Source organism: Erpetoichthys calabaricus, chromosome 5 (genome assembly GCF_900747795.2).
Source record: "Erpetoichthys calabaricus chromosome 5, fErpCal1.3, whole genome shotgun sequence".
NCBI classification, from domain to species: Eukaryota; Metazoa; Chordata; class Cladistia; order Polypteriformes; family Polypteridae; genus Erpetoichthys; species Erpetoichthys calabaricus.
Window position 1 is genome coordinate 62,376,823 of NC_041398.2, and position 20,601 is coordinate 62,397,423.

At 37.4% G+C, this 20,601-nt stretch overlaps 1 protein-coding gene across 1 annotated transcript in view; it reads left to right on the forward strand.

Annotated features, from left to right (window-relative positions):
* st3gal5 (ST3 beta-galactoside alpha-2,3-sialyltransferase 5) overlaps nt 1–20,601 on the forward strand; it is an 87,369-nt gene that overhangs the window by 16,934 nt on the left and 49,834 nt on the right. The gene's annotated exons all lie outside the window — the stretch shown is intronic.

Below are 20,601 nucleotides of genomic sequence, written 5' to 3' on the forward strand. Positions count from 1 at the left end.
TTTAGACTCCATGTTGCTACAAACAAAATGTTCTGCCAATAAAGTACAAAGCAAATCATGTGTCAGGTAAGAAGTATCTCGAATTATTAATGCAAGACTATTAATTTATGCTTCCTATGACCATTCTTCACTATTCCTACTCATTCTTACTATGTTATTAACCCAAAAGCTAGAATTACCAGGTACATTTGGCAACTTCACAGACAAGGACCTCTTCAAGTGTCCATGGAGACAGGTACAAGCATTAGCAAATGTGTTCTGACCCAGAAGAGAAATGAGTACCTCAGTAAGTATAAGTATAAATGGTACAATGCTAATCACATCCTGCAAGCTGGGGGTGTTTTGTTAATGAAACAGAAGCAGTTGTCTTGAAATGAAAGTCAAATGGGACTGATTACTTCAACCTTTCCGAGTAGTGATGAGGAAGTTCCAAAAGCAGAGCTCAGGACAGCCTCCCAAAATACTATTAAGACATTTTTAAGATCTGTTTATTTAGTGCTTTAAAGCACATAGCATGCAATAATGCCACTTAAGCTAATGACACGTTACATGACTTTTTGTCATGGGGTATGTCAATTTTGCCGATCTTGTTGCTGCACCGTATCAAATTACATGACTGAAAATGGCATCCCATGTCATATTTACCAATCAAGCGCTGATCTTCCAGCACAGTAGTGCTTGCCCCTTGTCTAACAGCTAATAGCGTGCTGCCTGATGGTCATGGTGTTGTTCGAAGGATTAGCAGCCACAGTGAGTTCAACAGCAATATCTGTTCTTTATTTTTTTTTTTTTCCTCATTCTGTTATAGTATGTAAAATACAAGACATCCGACAGATGAGTTTCACTTCTGTTAGTGAGGTTCAAAATGTGTGTTCCTTGTGTTTCACTTCTGTTAGTGAGGTTCAAAATGTGTGTTCCTTGCTTCTTTGCTACATTTTACACATTGCACTTATGAATGAGAGTTCATTGGTTCATTGATTGTCGGCCCTCCTTTGTACACAATCCGCCCCTCTGGCTAAAGAAAAAAAGACATCTTTGATTTTATCCTAGTCAGTTGCAGACAAGTCCTTATATGTCACATTAGATCGACTTCTTGGGAGTGCGCTGCCGACTGCCTCCAACTGGCTAAGATTATGTAAATGAAGCCTACAATTACAAATTGCTGGAAAAGAAGTCTAATGTGACACATTCTTTAGCAGGACAGGCAAAACGGCATACTATACTTCATTGATAGGTATAAATATGTAAACCTACATCTGTGCCATTCATTTTAGTATAACTCTTAAAGTGAACGAATGTAATAAAAGCACACATCGTATATTTGAAAGGAACGTTGGTATGTGTATGTGCTACCACGTAGAGTGCAGGTACAATCATTTCAGTTAATATTCTAATTAGTGCTGGGCGGTATACCGGTTCATACCGAAAACTGTTTTTTATTTTTGTTATGATATGGATTTTTCACCGGTTTAAATTGCCTAAACAACATTCGGAACGTGGCGCAGCGGGAAACTGTTTAAGGGGGACCTTTTTCACTACTACACCGCTAAACACATGCCACAGAGGTATTGCGCGGGGTCTCTTTTTCACTGCTACACCGCTAAACAAGCATACACTGGAGTACATGCGTTAGTAGAGGTATTGCATGGTGAAAATGGACAGAGAACATTCTGAAACTGAAGCTGTAGCAGACGATAAAGTTGAACATGATGATACAGAAGAACTTTTGCTGGACAAAGGAGTCACGTCTGTTGTCTGGAGATACTTTGGATTTAAAAGGTCGGATGTGGACCGTTATGTTCAAATGTGTGAATACTGTTTCTATACTACTGGATAATACTGCAAACCAAGTTGTATTTTTTTTCAATACTGTGTAATGTACCTGGGTGCTGTGTAATAGTGTGATGGCATGTTGACTTTATTCTCGACATTTCCACTTTAATCTCGATGCTTATGACGAGAATAAAGTCGACATTTCTACTTTATTCTCGCTGTTTGTCGAGATTAAAGTCAACATGTTGACTTTATTCTCGTAATTTGTTATTAAAGTAGAACATCGTAAACTAAACTTCATCTTAAAATGAATATTTAATTTACTAGCTTTTCTCAAACCCCGTCATAAGTTATGTAGCACATTAAATGCTTTGTGTTATATTCCCCGAGCCATGTTAAACTGACTTTATTTGTACTAAGAGGAGGCGCAGGCAGCACACAGAATACATTCATTTCATGATATTCCTGCTCCCTGAACATTTAGAATGCTAAGATAAATACTTGATGTAATTTTCATGATGAAATGCATTAAAGCATGTATTCATCATGTGGGGGTACGGTGGCGTGGAGGTTGCACTGCTGCCTTGCAGCAGTGGGGTCCCGGGTGTTCCTTGCTTTGAATTTGCATGTTTTTCTGGTGGGTTTACTCGGTGTGCTTCAGTTTCCTTTCAAAGTCATGTAGGATGGCTGGTTTTGTTATGCTATATTAACCCTGCTAGTGTATGTATTGCTCGTATTCACCCTGCGATGTGCTGGTTCCACGTTCAAGATTTCCTCCTGCCTTGCACACAAAGCTTGCTGGGATGGGCGCAACCCTGAATGGACGGCATAATTAAACATGTATAACGAAGATTTTTTTTTTAAAGTTCTGAACACTCCATGGTCTAAGTTTATAACTAGTTTTAATTTCACAAGGACGTTTATCGTGTGACAATTGGTTATGTGGAGAAAGAAAAAGGAAGGATAGGAACTGGGGGTTTAATATGTCAGAAAGAGACAACACGCATGCAATAAAGAAAGCCCGCTCAGAAGAACATCCATTGAATTCTGTGTTCGTGTCTTCGACCACCAGATCACGAACCCAACATTTACACAATATTTAAGTTAAACCTGTGTGATATCCATTCATACATCCAGTTTTTTGGAACCTCGTCACACCTGCCATATAGTTCTCTACACTGAACGTACACCTGGGGACCCCTTACTGCGAGGGAGCATCACTACCACCATACTACCGCGCTTGTTGAAATGCTTTAATGCATTTCATCATGAAAATGATATCAAGTATTTATCTTAGCATTCTAAATTTTCAGAGAGCAGGAATATCATGAAGTGAATGTATTCTGTGTGGCGATCACTGCCTGTGCCTCCTCTTAGTGCAAGAGGAAGTCAGTTTAAGAAGTGCATAGCGATTAACATCTGGGTCGGGGAACACTTAACACAAAGCATTTAATGTGCTACATAACTTATGATGGGGTTTGAGAAAATCTAGTAAATTAAACATTGATTTTAGGATGAAGTTTAGTTTATGACATTCTACTTTAATGACAAAATCAACTATGAGAATAAAGTGGAAATGTCGACTTTAATCTCGACATAAACAGTGAGAATAAAGTGGAAATGTTGACTTTAATCTCGACGTAAGCGTCGAGATTAAAGTAGAAATGTTGAGGATAAAGTCAACATGTTTAATGGGCTGCTTCATAAATGGCTTCTCCAGGTATTCCTGCCCCCATGGGCAGTTCGTAGCCACCTGAGGATAATCTCCCTCACAGGTCCGGACCCTGAGGTTACTACAGTGATAATGTCAGGATCTGTACAGGTTGAGGGCTGAGGATCTTCAAGTGCTGAAAAGCGGAGCTTCACAATTTGCAGGTGCTTTAGTCAGAAACTTTGTTATAGTAAAATGTTTCTTCTTTTTCTTTGCATCATCAAACACATCTTGCAGTGGTTATAGACATGTTGTTATCCCTTGGGTAGGTGAGAGTTTACAACAGGGTATGCCTGCATAAGATTTCATTTGCATGGATTCAGGGTAGTGCTTGGCATGCGGAATATACAAGGTTTTTGTTTTTTTTTTTTTTTTTTTTGAATATTGGTTGAATGCGGGTGAGAAACCCAGCTGAAATACACAGCACAACTGTTTACAAACATTATTTATGGTTTTACAATTTCTTGGCCAGTGTTCACCCCTGTGTATCCAGTGGCATGCTAAACTTGATCACGATCAACAAACTCCAGTACATTTTTAAAATTTTATTTAGTTTAAAGATAACATTACATTATGCAAAAACTTGATCAATTCAAAAATACAGCCAATGTAACATTTCCAAAGAGATTTGAGATCCATTGAATCAGGTGTCGGAACCTAAGGCATGCATGCCACAGTGGGGATACAACTTCATTTCTGTGGCAATTTTGAGATTTTTCTTTAAAGCATAACTGTAGTAAAGTTTAAGTATTACATCATCTGTAGTTTAATTAAAGTAGTTATTTAAAACAAAAATGGTTAAAGCTGCAACAAATGAAACATAGGATAATATTCTGCATGTGTGAGCCTGTCACTAAGCAGCCACACACACAACAGCAGCAGTAAGTCCGGTTTATACATCATGCTCAGTATGCATACACGCGTACTGGCTGCCATATGTTCCCAAGCGTTCATTTGACGCGTTCTCCGAGCACGTCCTCAGAAATTAACGTGTAGCATGGGCGAGTTGCAGTTCCAGCAAAAAGTTGGGAGGGGGGGCACAATGTGATCAAGTCGAAACGTGACGTCAGAGACTGTTTAGATCAACATGTGACAGAAAGCCGCTTTGCAGGTCGTACAGGATCGATGTGTGTGCTTTGATGTTTGATGTGGTGAAGCAAAATGCCAACATTTATGGTGCTTTTATATTCAAGCATTGCATATTCCTCAATGTAATGACACAATACATTTTAAAAGTCTCACATACCATCTTCTGTGCCATCTGTTATTTATTTGTTTATTTTTTGGCACCTTCACGACAGCATCAGAATGTATAGCAGCGTACCTTAAAAAATTAAGGACCCAGTGAAAAGGTCTATTTTGTAATTAAAGTGGAAATTTCGGCTTTAATCTTGAAATGTCCACCTTAATCTCGTAGTTTATCATTAAAGTAGACCATTGTAAACATCATCTTAAAACTGACCCAGTTGTTAATCGCTACATGCTTCTGGGGCTTCCTTCTGAACTGACAGCAGCAGCAAGCAGCAATTTCCACACAGAACACATTTAGAATCCTTACATTTATACTTGATATCTCTGTCATGATGTAATGCATTAAAGTATGTATATTACATTTTACAGATAAATTGTTAACTTCATTTATATAATGAATACTGTTAATAATTACACATGTGGGGGTGGCATGGTGGCAGCACTGCTGCCTTGCAGGGAGTCACGTCCCTGGTGTTCCCTGCCTGGAATTTGCATGTGTTTCCATAGTGTGCTCCCATTTCCTTCCAAGGAGATGAAGGTTTGGGGATTTGGTGATGCTAAAATGATGCTAGTGTATGTGTGTGTTTGTATTCACCTTGCGATGAGCTGATGCCCCGTCCAGGGATTATTTCTGCCTCACGCCCGATGCTTGCTGGAATGGGCGCATCTGTGGATTGATGGATGTAATCATTAAGCATCCTTTTCGGAGATATTGTAGCAAGGTGTCCTTGGAGTTTAATGGATGTTTCATACAATTCACAATGTATTAATATGGTGCAAAATGGCAGACAAGTGTAGCAGTCATTCTTTTCAAATCAGGTGGACGAAGGAGTCTGGTTTTGTTGTGAGAGAGGATCGAGCCATGTGTACTCTGCATTGTGAAAATTTTATGTGCTAAACGTCAAGTGCACAGCGTCACTTTGATTCAAACCTTGCAAAATAATTTCTGGAAAAGGCAGACAGTGGAATTTGTCAGAAAAAGCAGTAAAGTGTGAGAAGAAAGTGTATTTAAAACGCTATGCAGCACTATTTAAACAGAAGGCAGCTATAAACTCCCAGAATGTTTTGCCAAATATGGGAAACCATTTACAGATGGGGGAGTACTTGAGAGAAGCATTCCTCCAGAGTGCTAAGGGTTTATTCAATTGATTGCCAAACAAAGAAACCCACTGGCAGTTTTGATCGCTAAGCGAGAAGATGGATGGTGTTTACAAAGATTTGCCTCTCCATTGTGGAAATGAGTCAGTAATGTGAAGGTTTTGAAGCAGCTTGTTGAGTACTTTAATGTAATCTGCAAGTTTTTAGTAGAGAAAGTGTTTAAACTACCCAAAGCTAAAGAATGAGCAATGGCTTGTAAAACTCATGTTTCTGACAGACATTACAAGACATTTCAATATACTAAATCTGCATTTACAAGGCATGTGCCAAAGTGTGTAATCTTTATTCAGTGCATGGAAGGCTTTTATGGTGAAAATTAAAGTATAAGTGACCCAAAGCTAATCTATATCCTGCAAGCTTGGGAGGGTTGTGCTAATGAAACAGAACAAATTGTCTTGAAATGAAAGGCAAATGGGACTGATTAGTTCAACCTTTCCAAATAGTGATGAGCAATTTCCAAAAGTAGAGGTCAGGAAAGCCTCCCAAAATACTATTAAGGTATTTTCTAAGATCAATATTTTGAATGTTGTTACATTCAAACTGGAACCTTTTGTCATTTCAGTCACGTGAGCCTGTCAACCTCATTTAGTACGATCATGAATTTGAAATGGAATTCTCCACCACATTTCAAAACTGAGCAAAAGGGCCCAATGTTTTGTTTTGATCAATCCAGAAAACATTGAGGAGAAAACCTTGCTTTACCATGTTTGAGTGGATGAGGACTGAAGACTTTGAAATGTAGCAGATTGAGCTCAAAATATCTTCACTATGGATGTGCAAGTTATCCTCTGGACTTCTCCTTTGGCAAAACACTCCAGTATCATTAAACTGCACAAAAAAGAGTTCAATGTCTTCATTGGCCGTGAATCTGAAAATAAACAGGACACCTGCGATACTATTCTTGTGTTTTATAAACATGTTTAGTGAAATTGATGATTTATTGATGAATAACAAAAGCACAGGCAACTATAACTTAAAAATGATAAGCATCGTATTTGCTTACTCAGTATTTTGTAAAGTAATTGAACTATTTAGCCCGTTGCCATACTGCTCTCACGATTGTGTTGCTGAGTTTAGCACTGTACATACAGGTCATCAGCATTAATGTAGCTATTTCTGAAATATTGACACCGATTATTACAGCCAGAAGAAGGAATAATGTGATCACCCAAACATTTGCCTCTGAAAATTTATTTTTTGGATGCTTCTACAAGTGTCTGCTGAAAGTGTGGTCTGACAGAGTGCAATGGACATGCGTAGACTACAAAATCATTAAGAATAGTAACCTGGTTATGGGTTTACATTGCCATACAATCTGATTATTTACGGAGAAATCTACGTCTGTTAATCAGGTTTCTCAGAGGCCAATAACTCAAGTTTCTCTAACTGGAATATTGTTCAGAAATCAGATTTCTGACAATAATCTCGTTATTGAAGTATATTGTGACAGTTTTAAGGGTCCCCGTGACCGCTTGAACCCTCAGACCAAATGTCAGACACCAGATAAAAGTTCAAATATTGAATTTATTAGGATAAAATGTGCACAAAGCACCCTCCACTCCACAATACTCCAATAAACACAATAATAAATCAATAATCACTCCACTCCACTCCACTCCACTCCCAGACGCGTTGCCACCCTTCCACCCAGCTCAGCTCCCCGTCTGGGATTTCCCATGGTCCTTTTATAGTCCCTGACCCGGAAGTGTTTATAACCCCCCAAAGTCCATTTGACTTTCCATCACTTCCGGGTCAGACAAAAAGTTCTCTTCTTCATCCCGGAAGCACATCATTCCTGCTGTCGCTATGACTAAGACGTACTTCCTGGGCGTAGGGCACGTAATAATCCTTGGGCCTCCCTGCAGCGTCCTCTAGTGGCCCCCATGGTATCCAGCAGGGCTATGGATAAAAACCCCATTGTCCAGGATTCCCTGCTGGCCTTCGGGGCACCTCCATGCTGCAGGGAGAGCTCCACCTGGCGGCTTGGGGGTATTGGCTGGGATGAACGGCCGGCCCTATTCCACAACATGTAAATGCACTAACTGAAAGTTTTCAGAGTACATTAACGAGAAGTATGAACATGCTTTGTCAGTGCATAAATTAATAATGATTAAGATGAGTTTAATTTGCCATTAACAGTACAACTGCAAGGCAAAAATAATCTATATGCTATTGTCCACTGACATGCTGGTTTTCTAATGATTGCAAATTGACACTTAATTTGGAAAACGTTACTACCACCTGCATTATATCACAATAAACAAAAGTCACACTCCTGCCCAATTTGGAGAGATAACAAAAAGCAAAGGCCTATTATGAAAACATAAACATCAAAAGGGAAACAGAAGCAGAAACCTGGCAGGCAACACTGTGTCCCCACATCTTTTTATAGACCATATAAACACTAGCACCTTTCATTTTACTCACCACATAAAGGTGTTATGTGAAAGTATGGATCAGGCACAGAAGAAATTGATTAAAAACAGTAAAACAGGATTATATTCCCGCAATGTAATTTAAGGTTGCTGTAAGTTTCTTGAATGATACATGATTGTAATTGGAAAATAAGGCTATTGTGTTTTCCTGCCTTGGTCTGGCACCTTGTAATTTTAAAAAAAGCTAAGAAAAAATGAATCAATAATTTTAGTTGTATGATATTTATTGGATATCAGATCTTGTTGTTCAGTGCAGGTTCTGTGTGGTTTAACTCATTAAATTGGTAAAAATCCTGCTAGGCCTTGGAGCAAAAAAAAGACTTTCGTTAGTGCTCCTTTTATCCCATTATAGACTTTATTTAAAATTAAAAATACACAATTTGTGCATGCTACAATGATGTGATCATTTAACTGGGAATTGTAATCATTTTACCTAGTAGTGTCACAATAATAGTGATGGCGATATTAGCTCTTTAGTCAAGTGTCATACATTCCCTCAATTAAAAAACAAATAGCATTCCTCCTCATATTGTTATAAACACGACTACAGTTGTCTGTTGAGTTCTTTTTACATTAGGCTTATCTAGTTTAGGGTTACTGGGAGCATCTTTGCTGTATTGAGTGTGAGACAGAACCTAGCTTTGGATGGAGCACACATTTCACACACCTGCCTACAACAGTGACAGAATTAGCTACTGTAAAAGTTTACTCCAAAATATAATTTTAAAGCATGAGGAAACCTTTCCACCAATGCATGATATGTGTTAATGGAACTACATAATCACAGAGGGGAAGTTAGTAGGGCTACTAATACAGCATACAGTATGTCAGTACTGAAAATGAACACTAAAATATCTGTCATTTTTGGGGTTTTTGAAGCCAAAGTAATGTTAACTTGTATAACAACCAACATGTGGGCAAAACGGTTAGAAGCATATACTGTATAGTATGACAACTGTTTAAAAGGGATGGAAGTGAATGAGATGGCATCTCCAGTTAGGAGTATTTACTAGACTTGAAGTCTAATTCAGTGGCTAATTTTGGATTAGTGCCCAGGCATAAGCAATTTCAAAGTCTGATCACATATTTAAGATAGCTTAAAAACAACAGAATAAAGTCTTTTTTACAGGAATTCTGAAATAATAAGCTTAAATTAAAAAAAATGATTTCACAAAATTAGCCTTTAAGCTGGGACAAAACTAAAACGGAGGGAGTGATTTGGATAATTAAAGCATAAGGTGTTTGTGACATTTGAAACATGCATTAATTTGAGTTATGTAATAAATATTAGTTTTCATAAGTATCATTAACAAGCTTGTGTTCATTTACTGATGCTGACAAAAGATTTACAAGAAGTACAGTATATGTAAATGAAAGTATCCTGAATTACTGTGGTATATAGTGACAATTTTGTAATAATGTTGAATTTTTATTCATTTTAATCAGTATTTTTCAGTTAGTGAAGATTAAGTATGTCAGTCAATATCCACACTCTAGTAATGTCAGTATGAAAATATTTTTGGAGTGAATGCACTTTTTACATGTGTATGTTAAGATTATTTAGGTAGTCAATAATGATGATCTCTGTCATTATGAACCCTACTCTAAAATCCCCTGTAAGCCAATAATATACCAACTAATTTGTTGTTGCACTGGAGGGTGTGTTTGGGGCAGGATTCCCCATCCCCATCACATACGAGTTTCAGACCCTATGCATAGTTTGTCATAGTTTACAGCATATTAGTGATCAGGTTGTTACAGCCAAAAGATGAAACTAAGTGAGAGTGAATGTTCTGTTCAGTTGTATTCCCAGGAACTGACCAGTAGCCCAACATGATTATCAAGCCAGAGAAGCAGAGTGCCTGTTTTCACAATGAGTCATTTATTTAGCAGAGCTGTAGTATAGATAACAAATTTTGCTTGAAGCAGTTGCATTTAATAGGCCTCTGAGGTGTTTAATACAGCATCACAACTTCCTGTTTCTTCAGATATTCATATCGTTTACATTTGTTTCTATATCTATAGTATGTGTTTCTTAATAGAAAGCTACCAAGAGAGTTAACTCAGAACATTGCATTGTGTTCTAGAAATATATCATTTTAGAATAAGGCTGTAAGTATTTTTGTGTACTAAAATAATGCATTTAGTTGTATACTTTCATTAAAGAGATGATAGGTTCCCATTCTTTGCCTTTTCAGTTTCATGATTTATTTAAGTTGTCTGGCTGTTTTGCTCTTCAGGATTAATAGGCTAAATTGTAATACACGAATATATTAATGTTGAATGATGATTTTTTTTACAAATATATAATTTTAGAATAAGGCTGTAAGTATTTTTGTGTACTTATTTAAAATAATGCATTTAGTTGTATACTTTCATTAAAGAGATGACAGATTCCCATTCTTTGCCTTTTCAGTTTCATGATTTATTTAAGTTGTCTGGCTGTTTTGCTCTTCAGGGTTAATAGGCTAAATTGTAATACACAAATATATTAATGTTGAATGATGAAGTTGTCAGTAAACACTTATAAAAAATTAGATTTTTTGTTTAATTTACCTAAATTTATTTATTTTTTTCAAATTTTCCTTGTCTATGAGGCTGAGAGTGGCAAATATCAATTTGATATCCACAGCTAGGCTGCCAGGTGTTACCAAGTATGTGTTGCACAGAATTTTTTTTTTCATTATATCAGTTCCTTCTTTTTCTAGTGACTTGGCTTTTATTGATGTTCATTGCAAAAATTACAGTGTTATAGGGAAAGTGTATTCTTTTAAACTGAAATGAGTTATCAGAAGGAGTATTGTGTTGATCTTAATGTGTAGATTGAAGGAATAATTTTAGTAGATAATGATTATCATCATTAAATGTTAGGGTGGCATGGTGGCGCAGTTGGTAGCACTGCTGCCTCGCAGTTGGGAGACCTGGGGATCTGGGTTCTCTTCCTGGGTCCTCCCTGCGTGGAGTTTGCCTGTTCTCCCCGTGTCTCTGTGGGTTTCCTCCGGGCGCTCCGGTTTCTTCCCACAGTCCAAAGACATGCTGGTTAGGTGGATTGGCAATTCTAAATTGGTCCTAGTGTATGCTTGGTGTGTGGGTGTGTTTGTGTGTGTCCTGTGGTGGGTTGGCACCCTGCCCGGGATTGGTTCCTGCCTTGTGCCCTGTGTTGGCTGGGATTGGCTCCAGCAGACCCCCGTGACCCTGTGTTCGGATTCAGCAGGTTGGAAAATGGATGGATGGATGGATTATTAAATGTTAGCATAAAAAAATAAAAATTTCAAAGAACTTTTGAGAGTGGGGTAGACTGGGGCATCCTTGTTCAAAGTAAGCAGACATGTAAATGTATACAATTTTGGAGGCTGAGGGCTGGGTGTCCTTTCAGAGTCTGTAGGTGAGAATGTATATTACAATGAAGTAGCTCATGGGGGACCTGTTAAGTTTAAACTGACACTGTTTGTCCCGACTTGTGGATCTAAGGCTACCACTTCTGCTTCTGTTTCTTTCTCCCTCCAATTTTGCTTCTAGCTGTACCTACTGTATGCTCACAACTACAGTTCCAGGCACCCTCACTAGATCTTTATAGAATCCTTGCTGACCATTGAGCTTTACTTCTTTCTTTAGCTTCTCACAACTTTCTCCTTCCAGTTCCATGTCAGCGATATTGGTCAGTGCTGCAGTTTGCATGGCCCATCAATTTTTGTCTGCTCCTTCACTTGCATAAACCCTTCTCTCAGTGCAGAACATGTATGCTAGCATTGTATTAATAAATATCAACAAGTAAAATAACACAGGTCGGTAATTTTCCTTTTTTCTGTAATGTAACCAAATTTTAATCAAATTTCTAAAAGCATTTTGCAGATTTTGGGCTATATAGTTTTTTTGTGGGGGTTTTAACCCTCTAAATATTGATATATCAAAATGCCATTTCTTGACAGACACCCACTGTTCTAGATGTATAATCCTGACAAATTTCAGCGTTTTTTTACTAAATGAGAAATAGCGTTTTTGTTGATGAGTGAATGAGTGATTAAAGCACTTGCTGAGCCTGTAAACTATCACCTTGTTTGGAGGCTATATTAGGTATTCCTCGCTTGACAGACTACTAGTACAGTTTGCATGTTTGGCTAAAAAAAAATATGGACTGAGATTGTGCTCCTGATGCATAATTGCTGACAAGGAGCAGGGGGAAAGAGTGACATATGGGTTGTTATTGAGCCTAAGTGAGTGGAATGATGCGGGAGTGTGTGTCATTGAAAAAATGAGGAAAGCTTCCATATACTGAGAGAATACAAGTTATTATAAGTGTGCCTTCTTAAGTTTTATTGCCAAGTTGTCTACAGAACACAGACAGCAAGTCACAACAGGGCATTATGATGTATGCATGGTGATCACTTTTTCAGGTGATATCCATACCCCATGACCCTGAAAGATGCCATGGAAGAAGGTGATCGGCCAAGCAAAGCACACAGTCTCCTTTTAAAATGGATGAATGCACCAACAGTGTTTTACTTTGTGTTTTTTTTTTCTTCTTAAAATGACAAAGTTATGTTGTTTGTAATATGTTTGCAATCTTAAGACACAGAGAATACTCGTAACATTTTTGGCTTGAAAATTGGGCGCAGTTGATAAGTTTAAGGCTTTTTCATTCACTTGTGGACCAGTGTATCCATTAGCCCTATTGTAAATGACAATAAAAAGTTTTGCTTAACAACACAATTTTATGTGGGAAATGAATATATACCATAATTATGAAGAAATAACTTCAACTTGTGTTGTGATGTGAGATTTTACATATTATTTGATGAATATTTTTGTATGTCTTTATTTGATTTTTAGGCAAAGCAATGTAATTTAGTGTTACTTTGGTGAGAGGCATTCGTGTTTGCCCCCTTTTACGGCTGAGCCTCTTTGAATTTTACGACAGGATTTGGGGGATGTGTGTTTTAAACCAGTTTGGCAAGTGTTTCTTTGCTAAAGTCATTTCTACCCCCGCAAATGCGCTAAGGTGTACTTTAACATATGGTTTGGGGGCAGAGGTTAAGATGTTCTATTTTCCCCATTGGTCTGAAGTATGGCTGTTTGGAATTGGCTTGTCTCAGAGGCCATTAAGTACCATGATGTCCTATTGGCTCGAGGGGTTGGACAGAACATCTATAAATGTATGTGTTTAACCTCACACTCTCTCTCTTACCAACCAACATATGATGAAGAAGCATCTCTCTTGCTAACCTGTGATGATGAAGAGAACACAATGAACAGCACAGCTCAACAGCCATTTTGAACAGACATGTGGCTGAAAGCTGAGCATCAATGATGCCTTAACTAGAGACATTTAAGTAACCAGAAGACTGTGTGCCACCTGAACTACATATCATCATTTAATCAGGTTGTATGGTTGCCAATATTCAAATGTACTTTGCATTTTGTTATTATTTATGAATATTATCAATAATACTAATACATTGTTTAAACTGTAACTTAACTTCTGCTTGTCTTTTACTACAACTAATTGCCTAAGGTTATAGATATAGAAGGGAAGGTGGGGATAAGTTATATACAATAATACCTTATAAACAGTGGTAAGTCTGTGAGATTAGGCATTCTAAGGCTGCATATTAATAATACAATAGGGGAAAATAGAGCAATATATATATTACTCTACCAAGACAAAACAATTGGCGTAGTCCGGCAGGATTTTGCGGTAACAATTGTTTTGCACCTTGTTAGACAAAACAACTTGAAAAATACCAAACTTTTCCTTTAAGATACGTTCAAATATGTAGTATTTTTGAATATTTTATTGTTTAATACTTGTTTTTAACCTGAGTATTGAAACCTTAATTTTTGGCTAATTTGAAACCCTACAGTTTGTCCTAGATGACCTCCATCTACCATGATGTACGGCCCCCACAACTAGTAGTGAGAGACTCTAACCTACCATTAAAAGTCCAGAATCTGTCAAATCCCAAAAATATTATTTTGGATAATTGTAGCTTCCATGCTTGTTACCTTCTTGCTGTAGTAACAATTATCCCACTGGGATAATATAGTCTACCTAACCCAAACTACCCTAAGCTAACTAATATTACTTTTAATTTGATAGACAATTTTCTGTATGTGACATTGACAGTATAATCAAAACACAGTTATTTTCTAAATGTTGTTTACGTTTCAGTTCTGTGCAGTAATTTACCATATTGAATGTGAACACAGTGTGTACCAATCTTTTTTTTTTTTTTTTTTTTTTTTTTAATAAATGTGATGTTACAATCTGGTTTCTCATGCCCTTTATATGGTAGTTGTCCAGCTCTGCTTATAGTACACATGGGTTGTAACTCTTCATTTAGAAGAAGTGACCTCTTTAAAGCAATAGGTGTACATATTCATGCACAACAAATTGCCCCAATTAGGATTAATACTTACTGAACATTTATCAACAGTTGTTATCCTATTATAAATCCACTGAATTCTTATTTTAATAGAATGCAAATTCCTAGTTAGTGCAAAATTTTAACCAAAATAAAACTTCAGAAAATGTTATTTAACAATGTGACCAGTTAAATGTAAAGCTACAGATGGAACTTATAATGGCTAACCTTATACATATGTCATAACATTAACTGACCATCAACTAATGAAGCACACTTGTTTAGCATCATCAGCAACATTCTGAAACTGGCTTAATCCAGTTCAGGCTTGTAAGGTGCCAAAGCCTATCCCAGCAGTTTTGGGTGGACCAAGGCCTGGATGGGTAACAGTTCACTGAAGGAACAGCTTGTGTAAAAACTCATACAGGCCAATTAATTGTCCATGATTAATCCAGCATGTCTTTGAGGGTGTGTGATGAAAACTGGTATTCCTGTAGAAAAACAAACACAGACTTAGGTAGAATTTAAAGATTTCACATTGACAATGACTTGAAGTAGAATTTGAACCCAGGACCGTGGATCTGTCTGTTAGTGGTGCCAACTACTTCTCCACCCTGCCACCCTGATTAGCAGCACATAACTAATTTCCACAAATGTCTTTTGCATATTGGTTTGTTTATGGGGATGAATAAACAATGACAAGTAAAATTGTTTATGAATTGTTTATCATTGATGGTTATGTTTATTCCTGAGGACTAGATGAAGATTAGTTCCGTTTTGATATATTTGTTGTAGTTATACAGCAGCATTTTGAGTTGCATCCATAGTGGAAATAAAATAGAACAATGAAATAAAATTTTGAAGAAGAATTATACTGAAAAATAACACCAACTTTGTAATCTTGTGAACTGTGCTGTATTTTAATTAAATAAATACATTAATAAAATAAATTGGCTTTCTCATATTGTTCATAGTTTGCTGCAATTTTCTTTACACTCTGGGTTTTCTCCTATTGCACTGTGCTCTTCATGGTATTATAGTATTTTAGAAGCTGTTTTTTTTATAACATATTGCTTTAAATTTAAGATGCTCTAAAATTTAAGATTCGCCCTTACTTTTAAAAACCATGTTTCAAGACCATTTTTCCCTTTCATGAAATCAGTTTTACTTGACAATCCAGCTTGTACCAAATTGTCTTCCTCTTCACTAGCATGAGCTTTCTTCCCACATTCACTTAGCAGCAGAAGGTCCTATAAAGTATGACCGTGAACTAACTGAAATACAAGAGACACCACAATTTTAAATTTGGAAATATATGGAAAAAATGCATCCTGAGTTGGAAATATTATAGTATTTGAATGCAGCTGTTATTGTTTCCATTGCTGATGTAAATTCTTTTTCATTTTATTAATAATAATGTGATCATAAAAATTGTACTTGGTTTAAAGGTCAGGAGTTTGGCATATGCGTGTAAAGCTGCAGAATTTTTTGATATTTTCTGTTGTTGAGTAAATCTACACTTTGTGATTAAAAAAATAGACAAGTGTTAATTGCTGATGTACTCAATGTATATAAAGAACTGATATTTAATTTACTTCCTAAGCTATTCATCAAATTGGCACATTGTAACCAATCCATGTACAGATTTTTATTTGTAGTGTAAAACCTGACAACACAGTAAATCTTGCTTTGTAAGTGTTTGTTATGTGTAATTGCATATAATGCAGAAGGCATCTACTGCAGTTTCTATGTATGTTGGTCCAACTGTTTTTCTGAGTGAAACAACTCAGATCCCAGTGGACTCTTTGTTAAAATTTAGCACACATCTTCTTCAGTGAAATTTGTCAGGAAAGTTTCATTTTCATTGAAATATCTTGAGTTGAGTGTGCTGTACACATTTTTGGAATTTCAGTGTCCCATTGAAATGTATTGGTGAAACTGTGATCAAGACTATCTTAAAACAGATAAACATGCTGCACAACTTCATTTACAGATTAATTTACTGCTTCCAATTTAACACGAGAGAGGTCATGAACTTACATTATGTGTACTTTTGTGTTCTACTTGACTGTCAGTCATCAAGTCAAGTTGGGGAGCGTGCACTGGTACAGTGCATTGCTGCACCCACTACACAACGAAACAACTCAGGATCCCGGTTTGCAACACCCCAGGTGTCACACGCGGCCCAGTCCCACCCTCCGGAAATGACTCTCTATCTGCCGCAACCAGGTGTTACGTGGGCGACCCCTTGGCCTGGTCCAGCTACTTGGGTCCCCAACAATGAGCATCTTACGAGCCGGATCACCCTTGGAGAAAATGCGCCACGTGGCAGTAGTGTCGTAACTGACGCTCCCTCACAATGCAGGTAATGTGCCTCATTCGGGACTCCATGAGCAACCACTCATTCGACACAAAGTCGAACCAACGGTACCCAAGGATTTTCCAGAGAGACACAGTATCAAAGGAGTCCAGTCTTCATCTCAGGTCACTGGATAGCGTCCATGTCTCGCAACCATATAGCAAGACAGGAAGCACCAAGACTCTATAAAGACTTGGACCTTCATCCTTTTGCATAGATATCGGGAGTGCCACACACTCCTTTCCAGCGACCTCATGACCCCCCATGCTCTCGCAATCTGTCTACTGACTTCACAGGAAGAGTCACCAGAGACATGAATGTCACTGCCAAGGTAAGTAAACCTCTCAACAAGGTCAATACTCTCTCCTCAAACAGACACTCTGCTGATGGCTGTGCCCAAGAGGTTATTAAAGGCCTGGATCTTGGTTTTTATCCAGGACACTCGCAATCCCAGACACTCAGACTCCTCGCTTAGTCTCTTGAGTGCCCCAATCAGAGCCTCCATTGACTCCGCGAAGATCACAGCATCGTCAGCAAAGTCAATATCCGTGAATCTTTCTTCACCAACAGATGCCCCACAGCCACTGGACCCTACAACCTTGCCCAACACCCAGTCCATACAAACATTGAACAGAGTAGGAGCAAGAACACTCCCCTGACGAACCCCAGAATCAACTGGGAAAAACGCAGAGGTCCTGCCTCCACTCTGCACAGCACTCACAGTACCAGTGTACAGGCCGGCCATGATACCCAGCAACCTGAAGGGGATTCGCACACCCTCAGGATGTCCCACAGGACGGAAAAATGAATGCTTGTTTAAATATTAAACTAAAAATAAGTAAATATTCACATATATTTGAACATGATTTTTGTACTCGGGGTGACTTTCTTGTATTCTTTCCACTTTCATAACTGGCTTCTTTGAAGGTGACTGTCCGCATGCCTCCCATGATGCTTCATCTCCTCGTTTGTCTCACACTTGCATTTCATCTTTCGTCTTGTCACCAAAGCCAAACTGACCAATCAGACAGGAGAATATTATAGTAACAACTGAACAACTGCAAGAATAAACACCAGAAGCCACAAAAAAGTCCTAGCAGTACTCAGGGTAGCTGTTATTTAAATACAAAAGCCATCAAAATCCCAAGCAGCTGCACCCTATGAAAGGGAAGCATCTGCACCACCATTTTGTTTTCAGTTTAGTATAGACAACTGGATGTTCAAGTGTTAAAACACTTAGTCTGTTGGGCATGAGAGTAATATCCCTCACCCCCATCACTCAGCTCCTCCTACAGAAGTGCTCTGTGCCCTCACAAAAATTGCTTCCGTCATGGCTCCACCCCAGCCCTGCCTTCCATTCCTCACAGCAGCCCTTGTAGCAGCAAGATGCATCACAATATGTTTGTAACACAGGAAACCAACTGAGTTCTACAAATGGGACTCACACAACATTTTTATAAGAGTTTCATGCTTTGTAGAGGAACTGAGAGTTAAAAAAAGAGAGAGAAAAGAAAAATATTAATAGGTAAGCGAAGTGTGGTGCCAGCACTTGTAGCTCATAAGGGTTTAAATCTCATTTTGTGGCTTACTGCATGAATATGGGTCAGTTAGTAAGAAAAAAAATGCTCCAAATACACAAAGTAGTGGGTTAGAAAAATAAAATTGCTGCGAATGTGTCTGGCTGTATGTTTTACTAATTAAGATTACTAGTGAGAACAAATTATGAAAAGGCTGAACACAGAAATTTAGGTGCATAAGCAGATCTGCAATATGTTGCAGCTTTGCAAAGCAAATCTGGAATAAATCATGTCAGAATTAGTGAGGATACAACAACCCAATGTTCTTTAACAATCGAATATCAGTTTTTACCTTTGAATGAGACCTTCTTTAATAAATTTTAATTATTTTCAAAGAGCTGTATTTGATCTGACAACCCAAGCAAGCACAGAGCAAGCAAATATGCACTCAGTATTTACGCTACACTAAAAAAATCCATTATCTGCAATTTATAATTGTTCAGTATTTCTCTGACACTATAATTTATCGACAAAGCTCTAGACCTGTTCCCTTCATGATTTGAAGTAACCAACAATTTGGAATCTGCTGACTGTGGAAAGCCATTGAGCCATCACCTGTTTATTTGTGCTACGTTTGTAACTACATGCAGGGCCGGTGCCACCATTAAGGTGAATTAAACATTTTCCTAGGGCGCAGATCATAAGGGGAGGGAGGATTGCACGTGTTAGCTACCCAATAGTTGGTTGCCGCACTAATAAGCTTGGCCTAGGGTGCCTAAATAACCTAAGCACTGGCACAAACTATGTGACATTGTAAAGGGTGATTAAAAGTTGTTTATTTAACGTCTGCTAACACATGTAATTGCATTCTATTATCACTGTTATTTTTAAATATGACTCACTGTTACAAAAACATTTATTAAACAAAAATGTGGTAACTACATCTAGCTCTAACTTTCAAATCAGTTAACAAAGAACACCAAATGCACCTAAATGTTACACTGTACACCTTTTTTAACTTATTTTGCAAAACATTTCAGGTGCTTAGCTCAGGCATGGTTTCATGTCATTCTGAATTTTATAGAAGTGGTACTATACTGTGTTTTTTTTATAAATGTTTGAATTTGTGTAAAAGAGCTGTCATACTAGAATAATGTTTATCAAAACAAAATATATTTTGGAAATGCATACTGTGTACAGCATACTTCTTTATGCTTATTAAATATTTACAGTGCTTTGCAAAATTATTCAGACCTTTTAAAGTTACTAAAATTGCTAGGTGGTAAGTGATGCATACAATCTTTTATTACAGAATGTTAAAGTTTTTAAAGGCAAAAATAGCTTTGTCAGCAGGGACCATATATAAAACCATGATTTTTTTTAATGTTTAAATGTGATATAGCATTTATTACACTATTGTATTTTGAGCTGTGAATTTTATACCATGCTTTATTTACACTTGTAACAAGAATTGGGAAGATTGCAAAATAATCTAAAATCAGAAATAACATTAAAAAGTAAATATAAAATTAAATTTAAGAAAGTACTGGGGGAGGGGTGGGGGGTGAGAACTTCTGTGATAAGTTGCTAAGTTGTTTACAGTTGTCCTATTATACTTTTTAAAGTTCTGAGACGCTTTCATCAGAGTTGCTCTCCAGATGTGGGTGGTTGCACTGCTCTTGTCAAGAGCTGAAAGACAGAAGAACTTTGATTGGAGAAGACCTTGTTTTAGACAAGTGGTCACGTTTAAAGGCTTTTATTAACATTAAATACAAGACTTGAATGTTGCTTTATCTGATCCAGCATTGCATTAATTTATTTGAAAAGTTTTCTGCTAAAGTGAACCAGCAGCCTTTCCTATCTCCATCACATTGAGCCATTGTTTGCTTCAAAAAGACAACAGTACCTATACCAAGTAGTATAACAACTGTCACCACATACAAGTCAAATCCTGTTATAGCGAATACCAAAGAAACAAAATTTTCAGAATAACAAATACTTTATTTGGCTCAGACAAAAGTTCATTAAAATCTTG